The sequence below is a fragment of the Vicugna pacos genome, chromosome 21 (genome assembly GCF_048564905.1).
Source record: "Vicugna pacos chromosome 21, VicPac4, whole genome shotgun sequence".
In the NCBI taxonomy this organism is placed as follows: domain Eukaryota; kingdom Metazoa; phylum Chordata; class Mammalia; order Artiodactyla; family Camelidae; genus Vicugna; species Vicugna pacos.
Window position 1 is genome coordinate 11977227 of NC_133007.1, and position 9290 is coordinate 11986516.

Here is a 9290-nt window from a genome sequence, read left to right on the forward strand (position 1 = left end):
GTATCTAGCTATTCTGAGGTATTACAATAAAAGTCACCCATTACAAAGACTCATAGATTCTTGATGTTGGAAGGGTCTTAAGAGATCATCTAATGTTTTTTACAAATATTCCTCCTCATTGCAGGAAGAATTCAGGTTCTTTGAAATTATCCAATCCACTTTTTACTCAATACACCCCTACATCTCTGCCTCTTTTTGCCTTTGACTCACTGATCCTCTGGACCCACATAATATATGCCTTCAACTTTGCAGACAGCAGTCTTTCAAAATTCACTTGTTTGACTTATTTTATAGCTCAACTTACTTTAGTGATTACAAAGTAATACATGTGCTTATCTATTTCAACAATTTCTTTGGCTTCTCAAAAATTATCTGGTAAAATGAGAACACCAGGCACATTTATAGGTGTTTTTTTGTAAACTTTACCTTTTTTGGTTCTCACAACGGCCCTATGAAATAGGCAAGGCAAGTATTCCATTTAAGGAATCATCAATACAGAGTAGTGGTTAAGAGTTACTATGAGGCAGATTTAGGAGCAAGAAAGACCTGCCTCTTGCGACATGTAAGATCTTAAGCAAATTACTGAATTTCTCTAAGCCTGTTCCCTAATCTGCGAACTACGAATGATACTGTAGAAGTTCCTACCTCAGGCAGTTATTGCAAAGATTAACTAGATAATGCACATTATCTTATATAATAACTAACCCACTGAACACTCAATTAATGTTAGTTCTTTATTATTATTATTATTATTATTATTATTATTATTATTATTATTATTATTCAAAAAGAAAAAACTGGCAAATCACAGAGAACCTCACAACAGCACTAGATCAAGAATTAGGTCATAAGTTTCACCTATCCTGTCTTCCACAAAACCAAAAAATGTTTTTAGTTATTTGCAGCTTAAAGACTACTTTTCTCTCACCCACTCTGGCAAACCAAAATTTCTAAAATCTACTCTTACAATCATCCTCTTCCAAATGAAATTCTCACAAGTACCAAAATCGCCACAGTTCTCTATTTAGAAAAGTAAATTCTCCGTGGGCCTCAGTTCCACTATGATGAACCTAAAAACATAATTGAAATGACAAGCATTAACTGCTAAACAAACTGGTTTCTCTAACCTATTATTAGACTATCTTTTAAAAACTTTATCAAATGGTAGACATCATGATATTATTGTTTGTGAAACCAAGCACAGCAGGAGGAACCTGTTTCATCTATCAAAACTATTGACAATGTTGACAAGAAATATAAAATGCATGTCAGAATTTGCTTAAAAAATTAGAGGCCTACACTTAGTGAAAAATTAAGCTGCAATATTCACGCATAAATATTTTATAGGTTCACTAGTATTTGAACTAGTTGGTGGTCCTAGGATTTGAACAATAATATCTAATTTCATTTTCCCATTAACTTTACCACAAAGTTAGGGCTAGTGTTAGAGTCGAGTCTAGAATATTGAGGGATGGATGGAAGGAAAGAAGAAATTAACTTACAATTTAGTACCATCTTGATAGATATACATCTTTGCATAGAAAGACTAAGACAAAAGCAAATCAAAACATTAGTCCAAACTTGACCATTAACAGCAGGGCAAATATGAGACAAAGATTTTAAATGAAAGAATATAGTTTATGAAAGAAGATCTTTGTGGAAATAAAATAATAAATGTATGAACTCTGATGGCAAACAGCTGCTGAAACAACTAAATTACTGTAAAACAACCTAAGAAACCATGTTGTCTGCCAGTATATGCACAGGCTCCCTTCAATGGTTGACTTCTCACCCAACTAAAATACAATCTATTCAAAGTGTTATACCAAGATAAATTTACTAAAGAGAAACAAACTACTCAAGGAAATACCTAGTAACCACTCTAACAATCATTTGCATTTTATACAATGCCTTTAGCAGGAGGGCTCGAAAGGACAAAAACAACGTGAAGCACAGAATACTCTACATTGTTTACCAAAAACTCATGTTGCATGTCTCTTAAACCTTCAAAACTGAAAACCACAGGTTTGTATTTTTTCTAAAAACAGTGTTTGTTATTTGCATCCCCTGTGCTGAAGTCTAATTTTTAAAGTCTGTAATTTTGCCTACTGATGATAATGAGGGCAGAATATGGGTGTACATATGGGTAGGAGAGAGGCTGGGAAATCTTTCACTGGTACATGAATGAATTCCACACTTGCCTTTTAAAATGTGCTCCTTTCTTGGAAATTTGGTATTAAAAAAAAAATCCCTTTGGGTTTGCATACTTTCATATGTGTGACTATTTCACATGATAGTCTTCAAAGAGCCAGACCACTTATTTTTAGTCACTTACCAGATAGACTGCATTTTTACCACAAATTTCAATAACTGGTTGGAGGGAGACGGGTGTATGTGTATATATATACATACCTATAAACATACGCATCCATGTACATGTGTTTATCTTTAGAACATGTTTGCATAGTTTATATTAAGGACATCAACATCACACTTGGCACCAGAAAAAATGATGGTAGAAAATTTGGAAAAATTTTAATAAACTATATTTGTGTAACCTAATAAGTCTCAAAAACAAACAAAAAAACCACCTCTGTGCTGACATGATTAGCTACTTCATTAAATTGGTGTGAGGTACCTGAGGCATGCTGTATCTGAACTCTAATCATGCTATTTGGGGTTTAATATCTTGCACAGCAGTTCATATGAAACTGCTAAAACCTTCTAAAGCGACAGGACACTATACATATCAAAAGGTTAAATCAATGAGGAAAACAGTATGGCAAATACATAATTCATGTTTATTTTGGAACCAAAGTTCACCCCAAAAATTCCTTTTCAACCATCCCAAAGAAGCCCAGCTTTTTACCAACCAGACAGTATTTACCATAGCAACTTCATTACCAAGATTACCAAAACTTTCCACACACTTTCAACAGTCTGTATGTGTTGTTACCCAGGCAACATTCCAAGGGGGCTTTTACCTTTACAGAACTGGTGGGTCAAAAAAGAAGTAAAGCTTCTTCAAATTGACTGTGCGTCATTTTAATTAGAAGCAGCGAGTGTGAAACCATCAGCAGACAGAAAACCCTGAGAACTACCACTAGTGCTTCAATTTGATTAACAGACACAACTTACTGTCATTTGTCTCCATTTCTAGCCACCTAATTCCACGGGAACAAAGCAAGCTCCATCCAGGACTTCAATACATCCCAAGCATACAGACTGTCAAAGACAAATGCTGCTATACAAGATCTTGTGGTAGCTCACAGCAAAAAAAAAATGTGACAATGAATATATGTATGTTCATGTATAACTGAAAAACTGTGCTCTACACTGGAATTTGACACAACATTGTAAAATGACTATAACTCAATAAAAAAAATGTGTAAAGAAAAAAAAATGCAAATGCTGAAATCCAAGGAACGTCCTTGAGTAAAGAATCTACCAATCCCTCACAACTGGCTGTCGTGTGAAATACCCTGCCTTGCTGCCCTAAATTCTGAAAATTAGTCAGCTCAGCTGCGGATCTGTATAAACTGCCTTTCTGCCTAAACCAAACCTGCCTCCAAAAATTAAGATCCAGTCATTTAGAAAGCACATTTTAGAGGGTACTCTGAAAAGACTTTCAAAACTGCTTCCTGTTCTGCTACAGCCAATTTGATGCTATTTGGCAAAACAAAAAATAATGATACCGCCTCACAAAGGAAGCATTTTCCCTTTCTTTTCAACAGTTTTAGAAATGGTAAACTCAAGATTGTTTCCCTTACACTAATAATTTTTCCCTCAGCTTTTAGTCTAAGGATACTTAAGTGCTTTCTGGGTCATGGTCTAATCAGGAACACAGCATATAAAGCTTATTTAATGCTAAGAAGTACTCGATGACTCCAGAGACAAAAATGAAAGACAAGCTGAAAAGTAAAAAGGAAAACTGGCATTCAAGGCTCTTCACCATCTGGTGCTGACTGACTCTTTCTTGCCCAGCCCTTTCCCTCTACGCCTTTGATCACCCTGGCCCCTGGCCTAGAAAGGCCTTTCTCTGTATACTATTTGTCCTATTTCCATATGTCCAAATCCTACCCATTCTTCAAAGGAAGGTTTAAATGTCACCTCTCTCCTTATCCTTACAACTAAAGTAATCTCTCCCTCCTCTCTAAACTCTTTACCGCCTTATCTTTATCTCTTTACCACACATTACTTTCTGCCTTACATTATCTTTGTTTCCACATTTAATCCCCCACATGAGCACAAGCCTCAGGGTCAGGGCTCACGTCTTACTCATCTCTATTCAAACTACTTAACACAATGTCTTACACATATTAAGCACTCTAACTGAGCTACATGCATGGCTTGGGTTAGGAAAAGAGAAGTCCACTAGAAACAATTCTAGATTAGGAGTCTGCAGACCTGGCTTTGCTAATAATTAGCTATATGACCTTGAACTTCAATCTTTTAGTACCTTCATCCACAAAGTCAAGAAGGTGTCTTAAATCAGTTTTTAACTATAGGCTCTTATCCATTATCCGGCTGTAAAATAAATTTAGGGGTCAAAATCCAGCATTTATTTTAACCAAAATGAAATAGAATAGAAAATATCAAAGTGTGTTGTAGGCAGTGGTGTGGTGTACTGTGAATGTTCAACAACTGGCTATGAGAAGAGAGAAAAGCTCTCAATTGTTAACATTTGCTGACTTCCCTGGTATAAATACTCCCACTGCAGCCAATTTCAAGTTACCAACATGGTGTCACTGAACGTGCAGGTAGGTGGGAAGAGAAAGGCACAAAATTGCTCTTGCAAGCCAACAGATGAGCCAGCTCCAGCAAGGTCCTGAAAAGATACGTCTTGCTTTGCCAAACTTTCCTTACAGCTTCGCATATGAGTGTGAAAGTGTGTGTGTGTGTGTGTGCGTGTGCGCGCGCGCATGTATGTGTGTGTTGAATTTGGGTATAAAATGTATTTTTTTTACTCTGAGTCACAGTCAAAGCAGTTCATAAATGTTCAGCTAAACAATCTACCTGTCTATGTGTACTACACAATGCAGCAAATCTCACTCTTACACATGTAATCTCTTCACCACCAAAATCTATATTCATCTTCAAAAATAAGAGTAACAGAGATGCCTATTGATATCACCAGAAGGCAAATTACAGGGAGTGGAAACATGGCTTAGGAAGTATCAGCCAAAGGCCAAGGTTCTTAGCCCTTGTTCAGTTACACACAACAGAGGGATACAACACCCTCCTACTAGCAGCAGCGGCTCATTTAGCAAAGGGTTAGGGGATGAGGAGGGGAGAGGAGAGGGCAGGAGGGGGAGGAGGGAATCTTGAGTATGAGTGAAAATCCAACTGCCTGTGATATAAGCCCATGCCCCCACCCACTAAAAATCTGAGTACAGAGAAAACCCGTGCTACGAAAAAGTAAATTTCGGTATCTGATGCTTCCCTGTCAAACTCTGCAGCACAAGCTTGCATCCTTCAAAGAGACTTCCACTACTGAGAATTCCCTACTAGAATTAAGTTTTTGCCATGGACTAGAGACACATAGTACTTGTTGAATTTAGAATAGGCATGGGGAAAAATAGCACAGCAAACAGTTGTTAGACTTGATATTCTGAGAAAATCAAGCTCTTACTGAAAAAGAAATACTTTATTTTCTTACTTCTTATTTAAGCTTACTAAACTGGGTGAGGAGAAGGGAAGTTTCTTGAACATATTTTTGGCTGTATTATGTCTATCACAACAACACAGTCTGTAACAGATTTTTCATGAAGAATTGTGTTTATAAAGAATTGTGTTTTCTATTTTTAAGTTTACTTAGAAAACAAAAAGGCTCAAAATTTCAAATAGGCTAATAATCTTAGCCCAAATCTAACTCCAAATCAACTGAATATATGCCTAGAAGTTTCCCAGGAAAATCCCCCAAAATTACACCAAAAAACACCAAAGGATGACAAAAAGGAGTCACCACGAGCACAGACTTGCTATACTCAAACAATTATGGCATCCTATCTGTTGAATGAGTGCAGTATGGGAAGTAAAAGAAGTATAAAGAAGGCAATGTTGAGATGCGAGCTCTGCTTACTTTCATTAACTCTTTCTTATTAGGGTCTGCTGATAGTCATTGTACTTACCCAATTGCAAATACTGACCATCAGGTGAAAATTATTCACCACTCTGAAAAGCCGGGTTAAGTCAAGCAATGTCTTTCTCCATGATCACAATATTAAACCTCTCCTTAAACACTGAGTATGTTTTACCATATCTCAGGCTCAAGTCTGCACTTCCTTTGCCTCTACTATTTGTGGTGGCAAATGCTCAGAAGACGAACTCCATAAGAAATTCCAGAGCTGTCTTTGCAGTACCAGAGGCTGGTATAGCCTTGGGCTGCTGGCCATGCTCCGACCCAGTGGCTAACCTATTTATATAAAGCAAGAGCCATACACATGCAGCAACTCATTAAAACTTGTGAGACACAGCAAAAAAAGCTTTGTGTCTGGGAATCCCATAGCCTACAGTATCTATGTCATTGTCCAAACACCCTCTATCCAGGAACAATCATCCCCGCAGGACTTCAAGACACTGGCAGGCTGAAATGCAGACCCAGTTCCATACCCTCAATAAAAAAGCTTTGCTTCTTAGCTACTACTCTCTTCAAAGCTAATCTCTAGAAGCCTGGCTATCTCCCACTCATAATAGTTTTACTTGGCACAACAGAATTCCTTTTGACTACTCCAAAATAATGGATAAAAGGACTATCAGTTTTAATGCTGTATCATCTGAGTTCAAACAAATATACAGTAACTGAACGAGTTCAAGTTTGGGTTAAGGCAAAGAAAAAATTTTAATTACCAGTTTTTAGAAGTCACAGATTTAGAATTGGCTGAGCTGATAAATATGAAACTGTTCCACATGCCTAATAAAATTCTGCTATTCAAATTAAAAGCATCATAGTAACTACTAGAGTGAAAAGAAAATGATCTGAATCATGAAACAATCAGCAAAGGAACAAAAATTCTAGGAATTATAATATATAAAAATTCCCATCAAATAACTACATTCACTATATGTCCCAATAGCACTGGACCTACCACCTTGTTTCTAGCTTCCTAGAACACAATATACGGTATATATACATATAAACACTGTGCCACTACATCCACGTCTCCCCAGATGACTTGTTAATACCTAATATCAGGGCAAGTTTTGACTTGATTTAATAGAGACACCAGGCTAGCTCAGTCTCAACTAACTCCCCAACCAGGTACGCATTTAATACAATTTGATGATAATGAATAAATTAAATTCATCTGGTCTTTCTCCTCTGTAATTTCATTATCAGCTTCACATGGGACTCTGTTGAGATAATGAATCACAGGCCAGTTTTCCAGTACTAGCAACTTGTGGACCAATATTTTCCATGAACAAAATCCACTTCCAATAGTCTACAGACGTGCGGCAGAAGCCATAAACTATTATGAGAAAAGTCAAAACGTTTTCATGATGCCGTGTTTTCGGAATCGTAACAAGCAACTATCTACCCCCACCATGTAAAAGAAAATTTAAATTTTTTTTTAATCCCTAACCCTGCCAATACCAAAAATGCAGGCATTGAAATCAGTTTCCAAACAGCGCTATAATCTGTCAGGCAAGCAAAAGTTTTCCCCACCATTAGAATAATGAGGTTGACATTTCTCAATATTTACATGAAACTCTCAATTCTGCAAGTGACCACCTAAATTTTGGTACATTTTCTATGATCCTACCTGAGAGGTACAAAAGAGAATGCACGAACTGCCCTGGGATCAGAAACAAACCCTGTCAGCCCAGTTCCCTAGCACCGGCCACCTCCCGCTGGCCGGTGGCCCCTTTCCACATGCTGACGCACTGCCCAGCCCTGCACCGTTGGCGACCAGTGCAAAGTACTAGCCGAGTCTCAGAAACTTTGACTCAGTTATCAGGACACTGAGCACCCACTACCTGGACAGGAATTGTTTGGCATGGCCAGGAGGTCAACTTTAAAGCGGGGCATTCCTTGCAGGTAGAGATCTGCCCAGGATGCAGCCCATCCCAGACTGCAAAACCACAAGCATCGACAGCAGGAGCAGAGAGCAAAGTGCCGGGCGGAGACAGGGGGAGCGCGAGGGCGAGACGCGGTCACGAACAGATTGCCTGAATGTGGGTACGAAAATATCCTAAACACACGCCCCCCGGACGTGGGGCCACTGGGACTGCGAACGCGGCAGCAGCCACGGCACAGCAGCGGGCGGCGGAGGCGGCGGCAATGTCACAGGGCACAGCTGGAGGCGAGCACCCAAGTCAACACCCCGCCCCCCCAGGTGAGGGGTGACGACCCCACCCGCCTGCCTGCCCGCCCGCCCGGGCCGCGAGGAGCCGCCACCCAGGAGAGCCGCGACGTCCGGGGAGCGACCGACAGTCCCGAACCGCCCCGAGCCCTCCTCTCGGGGTCCTCTCGCATCCTGTCCCGGGCCCGGCTCCCACCACAACCCTCCCCCGGCTCAGCCCGGGCGCCAAAACCCCCAGCCCGGCCCGCGACTCCGAGCCGCCCGTCCGCCTGCCGGCCCCTAGGAGGCCGCCCTCGCCTCACCTCCTCACGTCTCCGCGGACAGGGCCGGAACAACTCCGCCAGGCGCCCGCGTCCCACCCGCCGGCCCGCGCTCTGCGGCCGGGCCCGTCCCGTTCCGTTCACTCCGCGGCCGCCGGAGCCCTGGGAGGGCGGAGGGAGCAGGGCGGAGGGAGCGGAGAGAGGAGGGGAGGAGGCTCGCCCGGCAGGAAGAGGCGAGGGAGGGGCGGGCAGAGGAGGCGGCTCGGCGCGGCGTGCGCGCTCTTGTGGGCGGAGGCGCGCACGCGCATACACGTCCCCGCCTGGCCGCGGTAGGGCTGGGGGCGGGGAAGTCGAAGACCTGAGAGACCTGGGTTGTTAAAGAGAAGGGACCCAGGAAGGGGCGAGAGGCGCTCGCCGCCCTTAGCACTTCCTGGAGGGCTAGCCGCGCCGGGGAGGCAGCCCGCGCGGGCTCGCTGAGGGCGGCCGCGAGCCCCGGGCGAGTTGCGCTGCCCAGCGGATACCGAGCTTTTAGCTAATTCTGAGTTAGGGGCGCTTGTGTTCTTGCTCATAAACCTGGCCGAAATATATTTTTATTCTTAATGCCCAGTAATCCTCAGGGAAGTCACCTTAAAGAATACTAACTTTTCTCGCCAGTTGCTCTTTTCTGTTCCCCTTTCAAGGTGTCTCGTGTGCTTATGAAGCGCTCCTTTGCTGAATTGTTCCCTGG

The 9290-nt window shown here is 41.6% G+C and overlaps 1 protein-coding gene across 4 annotated transcripts in view; it reads right to left on the reverse strand.

The window, feature by feature from the left end:
• RABGAP1L (RAB GTPase activating protein 1 like) overlaps window positions 1-8774 on the reverse strand; it is a 569757-nt gene extending 560983 nt beyond the window's left edge. For 2 of the 4 annotated variants that reach the window (XM_072946071.1, XM_072946072.1), the window contains exon 1: window positions 8606-8774. The gene's annotated coding sequence lies outside the window, so the exon portion shown is untranslated. The remainder of the gene's footprint in view (window positions 1-8605) is intronic. The other 2 variants (XM_031688779.2, XM_031688780.2) reach the window with 2 other exon arrangements.
• Between the last annotated feature and the right edge of the window lie 516 nt (window positions 8775-9290).